At 32.0% G+C, this 14,355-nt stretch overlaps 1 pseudogene across 1 annotated transcript; it reads left to right on the top strand.

Moving 5' to 3' along the window:
• The first annotated feature begins 2,814 nt into the window (after nucleotides 1-2,814).
• On the top strand, nucleotides 2,815-10,873 carry LOC114170621 (cellulose synthase-like protein H1; annotated as a pseudogene). The gene is made up of 9 exons (XR_014986367.1): nucleotides 2,815-3,096; nucleotides 3,342-3,666; nucleotides 3,779-3,904; nucleotides 8,731-8,847; nucleotides 8,960-9,172; nucleotides 9,280-9,397; nucleotides 9,521-9,708; nucleotides 9,784-10,134; nucleotides 10,222-10,873. The product of XR_014986367.1 is annotated as a cellulose synthase-like protein H1 (transcript).
• The last annotated feature ends 3,482 nt before the right edge of the window (nucleotides 10,874-14,355 follow it).

The raw sequence follows: 14,355 nt of genomic DNA, 5'->3' as shown, positions 1-14,355 counted from the left end.
ACAAGGTTATCCCTTAATGAGTTTCAGGCCTCTTGTTACTCTCACCACAAGAGTCAATCTGCTCTAAGTGAGACTAACTGACTCCTTAGAGTGTCAGGATGCAACCTTACCTTGAATCCTTACCAAATTATATAGATGGGGCACCGCTATGAATCCCCACTAACAGGGGTCATGGAATTACATCCCGACCACTTAAGCACGACCAGGAAGTCTCACCTAGAGACTCGTGGATTTACGTACTGATAGCATACCAATCACATTCCAAATAAACAAATAATATTAATCATGCATTTAACACCTCACGCCATCCTTTGTAACACATCCTCATTCATGTTCCATGTTGATTTCATACCATCCCATTCTTCCCAATTCGGGGATATAGAACTTCACCTCATACCAATACCATGCCATCAATGTAACATTATTGTTCATACTGAATTCATGACATCATATATAACCAACCATTTCATTGAAATTGCATGCCAAGATTTATCCAAGTTCATCATTCACAATCCATGAATCACATCACTCATGCAAATTCATTCATCTCATACTTTATAAATGCATACCAAGACATACATATATCACAAATAGTATTCATCCCAAATAAATGAGTGCCAACATTTAAGTACCTTGAATTCCATACAATCAAGCACAATCCACAACCATAATTCTTAGACCAAAATTCCTAAGAAAATTTATTATCACAAAACTAAAATCATTGCAGTAATGTGTGACACATTTCTCAAGCTACAGACATATAATCGATGATCCAACTGGTCAAACCATAAAATAGCATGTTATGAACCAAATGTCAAAATTTGAGCTCAATCCAATGGTTAATGAGTCGAAAAAGTCAATTTTATTAAAACTGTGCATATTAGAAAAATACACAATCGCTTAGCGACCACATCAACTCGCCCAGCGACTGAGCGACACATCCAAAATACGAGAAATAACGTCAAATATCACAGTTTCATGAATATTTGAACCCCTAACTTAGAAATATACCAAAAACTAACATTTTCCCCAATCTTTTCTCATATTTCACAAAACATTAATCGCATAAAATAGAAATAACGTGAAACCCTAGCTTCCCTTACCTGAAAATAAGCTAGCGGAAAGTTCTGACACTTAAGCGAATGAGCACTACAGCTCCAGGAGCATGTTTAAGAGTTGAAAATCTCAATACAGAAGGAGCACGAGATTATTACGAGGAACTTTAACGGCAAGCACAAAGATTAAACTAAAGGGAAATAGTATGCATCGAAAGTAACTTACGTGAGCGGAAGAAAGAGGTTGAACTCAGTTGAACTTGATAAATCCCAAACCCTAGCAGAGCGTTCTGTTGAAAAAGAGAGAGCGTGAGGAAACTGTGTAGTGAGAGGGGGTTTTTAGGAGCCTTGGACACCCTATGGACTAGCCCTTAGGCCCATTAGATTATAAGCACCCCTTTAAAATTATGGCAGAATAAAAAAAAAAAAAGAGGGTTTTACACTCCTTATTTATTTATCTATTTAGCTAAGAGAGATGGAATGCTGAAATATGGTGCTTTCAATATATTGTTATAAATACATTGTATAATATTACTAATATTGATCACAATTAATACATTTTTAGGTGGAACTTCTTTGCCATCCTTGCCCAACCAACTCAACCCCAATTGCATTGTCTCAATATTCTGAAGTTGTTCAATGTTCTCATAACCTATCCGATAATTATCTTCAATGTAATTACAAATTTTTAGATTCATTAATTTATCAAATTATTCAATTTTGGAAATAAAGAACTGATTTCTAGAAATATCTGATAGTACTATTTTTAAATAGTAAAGGTTCATTGTCGGTGGCTTTGAAAACAATATTAATCATGCGTTCACCAATTTTCAATCCAACGTCAATGGATTAAATTATGAAAAACAAATGCAGAAGGAAAACCATGGTCAATAAAGTTTACGTAGATTATTAATATATATATATATATATATATATATATATATATATATATATTATTTATTTATTTATTTGGACAGATTTTCTTAAAAAAAAATATATTAAAAGTTTATATATTTAATTATTTTTACTAATACAATACAAACAATTATATAACGATTATAAAAATAAAATACACATATTTAAAAGATTGTCCTTAATCCTTTCTTATCTTTAAACTTATATTGAATTATAACTAAAATTTCAATTATTTTGAATAATCATATTATCCACAAGAATCACCTTCCATTCTATTATGCAATTTTGAAAGAAATAAAAAATAATTTCAAGTTCCATCACCTTTTTCGACACTAAATATTATTATGTAAAAGTAGTGTACAAAAATTTATATTGATTATAAAATTAGTTTTAATTTAGTTTCTTTATTTAAATTAATTCTGTTATTGTGTGAAAAGTACATTTTATTAAAATATATAAATTTAAATAATTTAAATACATTTGTATACAAAACGTAATAAAATATCATTATTCAATTTTACAAAATAAAATATCAATATTATTTTTTTTATATTTTAATTAACTTAAATTTATATAATAATTTTTTTTAAATAGCCCCGGGTAAAGTGCCAGTTGGCACTGTACGGGTAAAGTGCCAGTAGAAATTAGAATTTTTAAAACTTTTATAAATTCTTAAAATTTCAACTGAAAATTTCTATCCAAAGCATAAAAGATAGTAAACATACAAGGGAGCCTATTTCATTTTAAGACTTTTAGGTTTGACAACTCTGACATGGCGCAGTTGATATGAAGACCACATGTATAAGAAGAGTAGCCTTATCTGTGAATAGCAGAAAGTTATAGAAAGTGCAGAGGTTACTCTAGTTTCTTGCGATTTGCTCAATGGCGAACCAAGAACATGATCACCCTCTCTATGAAAAAGTTTGGTTCAAACGCAGATATCAAAGAGTTATGGACACCTCCATTTTACTCCTCCTTCTCTTGCTTCTTAGTTACCGTCTTTCCTCATCCAACAACTTCACTATCCCATGGATACTTGCTTTTTCACCATCACTTGGATTGTCATTCTCAACACCAAGTGGACCCCGGCACTCACCATAACCCACCCAGATAGTCTCTTGCAAAGGTATCAACTTCATGTCTTCACAATAACTAAGTCACAACTCTGCCTCCAAAATATACTAACTGATTTTAAAGTTTTAAAATATATTAAAAACTTTTTATAAAGTACCAACAGTATATCTTTTAAATTACCAGCAAAATGATATATTGTAGCAAAACTATATAATGTTAAAGGCTTCTTGTGGCTCATTGCTAGCCACTATAATGGATTATAATTAGTATGCATGATTATTTACACTTCACCCACAGGGTTCCTGAACTTCCACGAGTAGATTTGTTTGTGACAACAGCAGATCCTGTTCTTGAACCACCCATCATCACAGCGAACACTGTGTTGTCTCTTCTAGCACTTGATTATCCCACCAACAACTTAGCTTGCTATGTTTCTGATGATGGTTGTTCCCCTCTTACCTTCTATGCTCTTCTGGAAGCTTCCAAATTCGCTCAGTGTTGGGTACCTTTCTGTAAGAAGAACAAGATCCAAGTGAGAGCACCCTTCAGCTACTTCTCCAGTGTTGCCACCACCGAGAGTGAACACTCACCAGAATTCAAGCAAGAATGGTCACGAATGAAGGTTAACTATACACTATTATTATTCCTCTTCGATGAATGAATGAATGTGACATCTATATCCTAGATAAGTTCTACCTTCCAAGTCTCTGAATCTTGATCCGCAAAAACTGCAGGATATGTATGACAATCTTAGCCGAAAAATTCAAGATGTGACAAGGAAACAAATTCCACTTCAACTTGATGGAGAATTCGCAGTTTTCTCTAATACGGAAGGAAGAAACCATAGGACCATAATTAAGGTAACTAAGTAGTAAGATATATTCATGCATCTAACCGGATCTGATCAGGGATGCCAAACAAATATGCTTCCAAACAAATTTGTTCCCGTGACTATTATTTGATTTCATCATCGTTGTAACGGATAACAAGGACGACCTTTGATGTGTGAAAAGGAGGCATGCCCCCAAACTTTTTATTTTTTTTAAATATAATATTTAATATTACTAAATAATAAAATATAAAATTAAGTATAATAAATAATATAATAAAGATTAATATTTTTTGTGTGTTTTTTCACTGTCTTTTAAGTTGATCATGTATTGTATTCATCTTTCAATTTTGGTGTGTTTTCTTTTGTTTCGGAAAAGAAAAAGTTAGACACAAATTTATTCTTTTTGCCTTCATATTTCTCATGTCATCTTTCATTTATTAAAGATAAAAAATGCAATTCTCTTCATATTAGTTTAATATTTAGTATTTTTTCATCTCATAAGTCTTTTGTATTTTTTTTATGAATATAGAAAGAAAAGTTATGTATTATATGTTTTCTCATAATCATTTTTTAATTATAACTTGATTATCATAAATTTTTGTTAGTAATTGTATCTCTGGATTTTCTATTAGATCTTGATAAATTATGTTTTAGTCTTAAACTTTTTTTTTTTTCAAACAACGTATATTGATGAGAATAAAATAATAGAATTTTTTTAAGAGATAAAATGGAAGATATTGAGAAGATATAAACAAGATACTTTTTCACATATTTTCAAACATGAAGAATCAAATTGTTAAAGTAAAGGAACAATTTCTTAAGATTCAAAGAATGAGAGGGATGAAGATTCATATTAATTCTTTGAAATTTATTAAAAAAAAAAAGTTCTCAAATATGGAAATATTCAACGAAAGATATGGAATTATAAAAGCTTATTTAAAACAGGTAAATTCAACTTCAAACCTATCATTTTTCTGAAAAGAAATATAGAAGGAGATTTCAATACTTTTATTACATTAATGACAATAATTAAATATATAAATTTTAAATATATTAAGTTGGTGTAACGTCCCATTTAATTATTAAACGAAATTAAAGGAAACGTCACGCGATAAAGTATAGCAGCGTAGTCTTGGGGTCCTTAACGCAACCCCTACAACTTGGCACACCACGATGCCAACATAAACAGATACAATTCTAACGAGGAGAGTAGAGAAAGAAATCATAAGCTGATACAAGGGTCGTAGCCCTAAAGAAATCATGAGTAAAAGACTCCAGCCCAGATGGCTAAGCTGCCGAATCGCCATTCCCTTGCTGACCACGAGAACCTCGCCCATCTGCTCCCATCAACCGAGTTGATGATCATCGCAAGAAAGAACAGCCACATACATCACAACCATGCAACAAAACGGGTAAGCTAGAGCCAATCAACATATTCACATGCAATCAAATATATTTTCATCATCTCCTCCACATAGCAACCAAACATGTTATGACTCTTCATTCAATACACTACGACTCGACTCGACTCATCCGGATACGTATAACTCGGTCGGATTCAGCGGATGCTTGCACTTGTGGTGGATACCCCTGCTCGACCCTGAGCTGCTCGATCCTGAGCTATGTGTTACCAGTGTTACGATGAATCAAAAATCTCTCCCACCACAAGGTTAGCCCTTAATGAGTTTCAGGCCTCCTGCTACTCCCACCACCAGAGTCAGTCCGCTCTAAGTGAGACTAACTGGCTCCTCGGAGCGTCAGGATGCAACCTTACCTTGAATCCTTACCTAGTTATACAGATGGGGCACCACCATGAACACCCACTAGCAGGGGCCATGGAATTACGTCCCGACCACTGAAGCGCGACCCCGGAGGTCTCACCTAGAGACCCCAAGGAATTACACGCTGACATGGACCAACGTTCATAAATCAGCAATAAGAGAATATTGAATTATATTTTTCAATTCCATATTAACCCTTGAAGTTTAATCCTCATATCAATCACATCTCAAATCCATACCTCCGATCATCACCACCCCAATGAGTCTGGGGCCTAGTCTCATGTCAATATCATGTTCCTTTAATTTCAAAACACACATTTTTTTCTCACGCTAAGCCTCATACCAACCCATTCATCCACAATTCATGAATCATGCCAAAAAAATATACTTCATGCTCCATTACATACATGTTCATCATCATACAATCATACTCAACCAACATGGATCACTCGGGAAGCATTAAACATCCAAATCACAGCACTGTCTCGCCCAGCATCTCGCTCAGGCTGAGGGGTCTCGCTCAGGCGAGACGTGCTCGCTCAGGCGAGCCTCCCCCTCGCCTAGGCGAGAGCGCCAAAAACAAGGGCATGGGCAACACGGGATCTCGCTTAAGCGAGATCCCTCTCGCTTGGGCGAGTTGCCTGCTCGCTCAAAAGTTGAGCGAGCCGTCTGGGCGACTTTTCGCGCAAAAAACTTAGGCGAGCTCCCTGTTTCATCTCGCCTAGGCGAGATGGACTCGCTTGGGCGAGATTAACAGGTCTCGCCACTGTTCTTCACTGTACCGCCATGTTTTCCGGCCAAACCACACATGCAAGCTATTCACACGCATCAAAACAAAGGATCAAATCGTACAACCAACAGTAAACTCATACACAGATCAAAGGATGACTCAAAACTAGAAACTCTAGCTTCCCGTACCTGGAAGAGAGCTAACAAAACTTCGACACGGGACCTCGGAATGCACCAACTCAAAGATGGCTCGCAGAACTGGCTGGACAGTGAAAAAGAACCATGGAAACTGGGTCAACAGAGGCTTTTAACTGAAAGTGCGAAACACGATAGCAAAAAGGGAAATCGGTAGGCTGGGAGAGACACTTACATGGAGTAGAAGCCTCCTTAAGCTTACGTGACAGTCGAACAGAAGCCCTAGCGGAAAGGGGGTGGCGGCTGCAGCTCAAGGCAAGGGCAAAACTTTTTTTGAAAATGGCAAGGAACTCTAGGTTTAGGGCAGACCTAAGAATTTTATACATTGGGCCGGCCTTAGGCCCACTCACAAGGGCAGCCCATCAACTTTAAGGCAGATTATGAAAATGGGGCCTTACAGTTGGCCCCTAAAGGAGAACCCCTGCATTGACGGGGTATAAATATGGGTATGTGTATGGAGAATTTTTGACTTTTTCAATTGGGTATGAGGACGAGTATGAAGATGTACATATCTCCTACATCTCCATTCCCACACCCGCCGTAATACTCGTCCCCACCATATTTCGTCCTTGTTTAAATTATTGAAATATTCATAATTAATTAATCATATATATATATATATATATATATATATATATATATATATATATATATTACTACACACTTTCTATTTTTTATTTCTTCTAATTGTTTGATTTGTTATGAAATTCATTTGCATCTCCAATATATTTTTCATCTTATCATAACATTTATGCAATTATGTTCAGATGATGTATGTCAATTAAATCTTTTTTATATCTCACATTTGAATATTTATATTCTTTTTTAATATTTATATTTATTGTATATTTTCCTTTCACATGAGAGTGTTTAACACTATCGATTTAAGTGTTTAATAGTATAGACCTTTCATTCACTTGCTAATATGAAAAATTTATCTTCTTTACTCTATTATTAATTTTTGTTTCATTTGAATAACATTTTTGTTTTGCTAAAACAATTTTGTTATTTCTCAACGTCTCTCAAATTGTTTCTAAGACAGACATTTGATAATTTTTTAATATTTTTATTTGTTTTTATTTTATCATGTAGAATACTATTTTGATATATTATATATAATTATTTTTTATTTTCTAACTCATTATCAATCATACTGTAATTTTTCGCTATAAATGTATAAATAAATTTTATTTACTATAATGTAATTGCTATGAATTTTTTTTATCACCATCCAACATATATTGAAGTTCAAAAGATATAAGATCTATGTTAAAATTTTATTATTATTAGTTTAATATTTGTTGTTTGCTTGATTTTGATTAAGTGATGCATTATAACTTTTATTAGTGTATAAAAATGAAATTCATTAGAATTAAAAAATTACATTAAATGGATATTTAAAATATATTTTAATTTGAATATTTGATTTTCTTTTATATATTTTTTAAATATTTCTAAATTTTATCAACTAGATTCCATTAATATTTGAAAATTTAATAAATGTTTTAGTTCTCATGAAATTTTATTTGGTATTATAATTTGAAATATATATAATTATAATTTATTTCTAAATATTTGTTATGGAAAAAACAACTCTCATCTTAATACTGAATATTTGATAATATAATATGTCATCTACTATATTTTTTTTATTATTTTATAAAAATTAATTAACAAATATTGAAAGAATATGAAATGGATACAAAATCCGTTATCCGATGGAAACAAAAGTTTGATACTGTTAAATTTTGACATAAAAATAAGAATGAATTTTTTCAATAAAGATAGATATGAGATAGCGAAATCCACCACGTCCCGTCTCCGTTGCCGTATCTAGATCCGGTACATATGCGGTTAAATTCTCATGATACATGCTTAAAATATATAATTATAATTCTTCAAACCCAAATAACTAAACATACATGTATGTGTTGGATTTTCGCAAAATGTTAACTACATTGACACTATTTATCATTTATTTATCAAATATTTCTCTTCCATTTCTTTTGTTTCAAAAATTATAAACAATCAAATTATTTACAAATATGCTTTAATATATAAACATATTTATCTATGTGCCACAATTATATATACTGATGAAAACGGAAGAACAAAAGCCACTAAAAAGACTTAAAATGTGTATGCACAGGTTATATCGGAGAATAAGGATGGTGTTTCTGATGGACTGCCTCACTTAATATACGTATCTAGAGAGAAGAAGCCACATCAAACACATAATTACAAAGCTGGAGCCATGAATGTGTTGGTAATGTTTTTAACTAAGATTTTGTCCTCTGGAAGAAGTTAAAGTTAATGACCAAACTCGATTTATTTTGAATGAGTGACCCACGTATTCTCGTCATTCTTATAATGTGCAGACAAGGGTCTCCGGATTAATGACCAATGCTCCCTTTATGTTGAACGTAGACTGTGACATGGTTGTGAACAATCCCGAGATTGTTCTGCATGCTCTGTCCATTTTGATGGATTCCAAGAGTGGAAAGGAAGTTGCTTTTGTTCAATGTTTTCAGCAATTCTACGATGGGATAAAAGACGACCCTTTTGGAAATCAGAGGGTGTCTGCATTTGAGGTGTTTTTCTTAGTTTTAAATGAAGCTCCAAGCTTTCTCTTCTCAAGAAAATTTTATCAAAAAAGATCTTTGCGAACCAACATTTTCTTGTTTAATATCTAATGCAGTACGTAATACGGGGAATGGCAGGACTTCAAGGACCCCATTATTCAGGAACTAACACATTCCACAGAAGAAATGTTATTTACGGTCTTTATCCTGATGAAATCGAAATTGGCAGAAAAGGTCTTTCCCTCATAAATCACGAAATTCTCTCATTCATCATCATACTTTTTCATGATCCAAATTTACATTGTGCTTATTAATAGTTGATTCTCATATATATGCCTTTTTTTTTTTATTGTTTAGGAAAATTGAGAGAAAAGAAATTACTAACACAGCAATTTGGAAGTTCAAAGGAGTTTATAAAATCAGCAGATCATGCTTTGGATTGGAAAACAAACTTTCATAATGAAACCATTCCTTCAGATTGTATTGAGGCAGCAGTTGAAGTTGCTGGATGTGAATATGAATGCGGTACTTGGTGGGGTGAAAAGGTACACAGACTAAACAAAATTACTTTTCAAACTTTTTTATCTCTGCAAAATTTAAATTTTTGTTAAAATTTTTAGATTGGATGGATTTATGGATCAATCGTAGAAGATGTACCAACAGGATTGAATATTCATAGAAGAGGTTGGAGATCAGAGTGTTGTACCCCAAATCCAATTGCCTTCACAGGGTGTGCTCCAAGAGGATTACCCTCTTCAATGGTGCAAAAAAAGAGATGGGCCACAGGTCTCACTGAAACCTTCTTTGGAAAACATTCTCCTATTATGGGAATTATCTTTGGTAAGATCCAATTAAGGGAAGGTTTATCTTATTTTGGGGTGGTCGATTGGGGCTTGCGTGGTGTATTTAATGTTTGTTATGCACTCCTACCGGCATATTGCATAGTCACCGATACCACTATCTTTCCAAAGGTTAGCTCATACATAAAATTTCATCAGCAGGGTTATAGCATTCACTATATAAATGATTCACAGAGTTTTACTCATATTTTATTCCAGGGACCTGGTCTATGGATTCCAATTGCTCTTTTCGTGATTTACAGCGTACACACTCTTTTAGAGTACCTTAAAATTGGGTTGTCAATTAGAAATTGGTGGAATAATCAAAGAATGACCATAATAACAACCACAAGTGCATGGTTTCTTGGGTTTTTGATTGACATGCTTAAGCTAGCAGGGGTATATGATCCTGTGTTTGAAATAACGGATAAGGAACCCTCAAGTTCTGATGCTGATGGAAACGAAGCAGATGCTGGAAGGTTCACCTTCGACGAGTCTCTAGTTTTTGTGATAGGCAGCACCATTTTGTTGGTGCAATTGGGAGCCATGTTGATAAGGTTGTTGAGGTTGGAAGCATCTCATAGTGGAAATGGTTGTGGAATAGGAGAGTTCATATCTAGCACTTATGTGGTTGTGTGTTACTTTCCTTATCTGAAAGGGTTGTTTGGCAGTGGAAAATATGGGATTCCACTGTCCACCACATGCAAGTCAGCAATCTTGGCTTTTATCTTTGTGCACTTATGTAGAAAGTAACGTTACATGTTCGGTGGTCACTGTTCCTATCTTTAGTTTGTTTAGGTGTCGTTGTCTGGAAGTTATTACGGACTGAAAGGTGACAAATAATTTGGAGAATACTATCACTTCTTCGTCAGCTTCTACACCAACTATGTTAATTGAACAATGAATGTCAAATCTTTAATATTAATTCTTCAAGATTATAAATTATCATTTATATTATAACTACATTTTTAGTGTGCCTAAATGTATAATTTTATATTATTAGTCAAATAAGAATTACTTATAGTATGATTTTAATTTACATAATTTATTATTATGATTATTATTATCTTTCTGTCACGTTCTTAAAATAAGTGTTTTTTTAAATTTATATATATATATATATATATATATATATATATATATATATATATATATATATATATATATATATATATAAAAGTTAGGAATATTTTAAAAGAATATACCATATAACTTGTGAATGTTAAATTTAATAATTTTTTGGTATAAAAGTTAGAAATTGAATTGGTATCCAGTTATACCAATGCTGGAATTATAGTTTTTTTATTGCACAATTCGTAGATATTCGGATTATATAATATAGAATTCAAAATGTACATTATTAATTTATATTGTAAAATTTGTAATACATTAATGATTGTAAAATCTGTAACATAAACTTGGAATATAATTTGTAAAGTCTGTAACATAAACTTGGAATATAATTTGGGATGTAAAATATAATTCAAATTACGTAATGCATAATGTAAAATTACATTATGAACTCTGTAATGTGTAATCTATAATACAACATTAAAAAACAATCTAAAATACAAATTTTATTTTAAATTGTATCATTCATAATGTAAATTTAAAATAGAAATTATATTTCGAATTTTACATTCCGTAATACAAATTTAGATTACAAATTATTAAATTCGTAATATAATGTAAATATAGAAAGGCTTTTATTTGTTTGGTTACTTTTGGAAAATGATCTAGAAACTGAGATTCTATCGGTCATGAAAATGGGGGACCAAACTAAGGCTCTGAGATTTTTAATTAACGAGGCATGGAAATGGGGGCCCAAACTAAAGCTCTGAGATTGTTAACGAGGCAGTGTAATAATTCATAATGTTTATTACTTGTCGTACCAAATTATTGGCGTTGAGTCATCAACTTTTCAAATAATATAGACACATTTCAAATAATATTGACACATTTTGGAATTATTTGTGTAACTCACTTTGTGGGACTCATAGGTTTGATTTGTTGGGTGGAGGCTTGGTTGTAGTAGTAGAGAATAATAGCATTGTTCATAATCGAACATGGTGGTCTGGTTTCTAATTCTAGCAATGGAAGTGCGGCGCTGTTCCGAAAGTTGGGGAAATATTATGGTTTTTAATATATTTTTAGTTTAGGATAGTTAATTCATGATTAAAATACCTTTTTGTCCTAATTTTCGTCAAGTTTTTTCAAACAAGTCCTAATTTTGATTTTGTGTTCAAATAAGTCTTAATTTTCGTTAATTTTGTTTAATTGGGTCCTTTTCTCCTAACATCGTTTAAATCATTAATGGTCATGAATAGTGACGGCTACGTGTCATTTCGTGATTTTTTGAATTTTTTTATTATTATTATTTTTTTATTTTTAAATTTTTTTAAATGTACACGTGTCAACCTAGTAGCGTGCCACGTGTCACTTCATGGTTTTTTTTGAATTTTTTATTTATTTATTTTTATATTTTTTTAAAATGTCCACGTGTCAAACCAGTAGCGTGCCACGTGTCAAAATCAATGTTCTATATTCAATTTGGTCCCTATATTTGTTCATGACCAAATTTAATTTTTATATCAAAATTATAATGATGTGAATTTTAATACATTATATAAAAATATTTAATAAAAAAATGTGAATTTTAATATAAAAGTTAAATTTGATTTCAATTTTGAGAGAGACCAAATTTGTTAATGTTAACAAAAATTGGGACTAAATTGAACAAAAATAACAAATATAGGGACCAAATTGAATATAGAACATTGACTTTGACACATGGCACGTTACTGAGTTGACACGTGGACATTTAAAAAAATTTAAAAATAAATAAGTAAAAAAATTATAAAAATCACAAAGTGACACGTGGCACGCTACTAGGTTGACACATGTACATTTAAAAAAATTTAAAAAAAAATTAAAAAAAAATTAAAAAAAATTAAAAAAAATCAGAAAAACCACGAAGTGACACATGGCAGTCACTGTTCATGGTCGTTAATGATTTAAACGGTGTTAGCAAAAAATGACCCAATTAAACAAAATTGACGAAAATTGGGACCTATTTGAACACAACACAAAAATTAGGACTTATTTAAAAAAATTTGGGAAAAAAAAATATTTTAACCTTAATTCATTTTCTTAGGACTATGGGGTGTTGGAAGAAAATATAGGCCTGTAGAAAGAAATACCATCCTTGAAATTTGTATAAGAGAAATGAGTTTAAACTATTTGTTTATAAGGGTCTGCACCCCAATGCTTTCTCTTGTACTCCCAATTTCCTTCACTAATTACATTTATATCCTTATGAGTCAAAGTTGGTAAGATAAATTAAAATACTTACTGTCCGATGTTTTTTAATTGAAACCTACACCTCCAAATTTTCACGTTTTTAAAACACAACCTCGGCCTCTTCCTTCTTTCATCTTTACAACGACCTTTTTTTTTCTATAATGGTGTACTATGCTTGAGCTTCAACATTTCAAGTTATGTTCTCTCTTGTTTGAATCTGTGGCCCCTTTGCACTCGTGTCTCGTATCTCTTTCTTCATCCAGGTACGAGTTCACTCTAACATATTTTAGGTTGCACATATCATTTTTAATGCATAGCTATATATATATGTCTTGTTGTTTGTTGATATAAGGTGTTCATTGTTTATGCATTCTTTGGCTTCGTTTATATTCTTGATGCATTCAAAATAAAAATCGTGATTAAATACCGGATATGGACTTCCGCTTCGGAAAAACTTAATAAAAAAATATTGGTTGTCGATATTCGATAGCTTTCAAAATCGGATGTCGAGATCCAATCTACATCGTTTATAGATGTGGTCATCCGTAATATAAAACACATTTTTTTAAGACTAAGTGACTCCAGATGTCGATATCTAGTATGTCTAAAATTTGGTTGTCAAGATACAGTTTGTATTTACAACACTATTGGTTGTAGACATTTGGTATGCACATAAATCAGATGTCGACATCTAGTATGTTAAGAAAACGGATGTCAACTGCCATCGAATGTCAATATCCGGTGTTGGTGAAGTCCACGGATGTCATTTCATGAACCGAATGTCGACTTTCGGTTTATATACTTACTGGTTGTCGACATTCAATATGGATTCAAAATATATATATATATATATATATATATATATATATATATATATTTTTTTTTTAAATAATTGTTGATGGTGTATTTTGGTCTTCTACATTTTTTTTGAAGGTCGTATATGATTTTGTTAGTTTTAGAAATATTCATTTAATAACTGTAACTTTTTATTTTTTTAACAATTTGATAAATCTATTTAAAATAAATTATTAGAATTTTAATTACGAATGTTTC

Source organism: Vigna unguiculata, chromosome 11 (genome assembly GCF_037176805.1).
Source record: "Vigna unguiculata cultivar grain cowpea cultivar isolate G323 ecotype 2 chromosome 11, ASM3717680v1, whole genome shotgun sequence".
NCBI lineage: Eukaryota > Viridiplantae > Streptophyta > Magnoliopsida > Fabales > Fabaceae > Vigna > Vigna unguiculata.
This window is presented reverse-complemented; position numbering and strand designations above follow the sequence as displayed.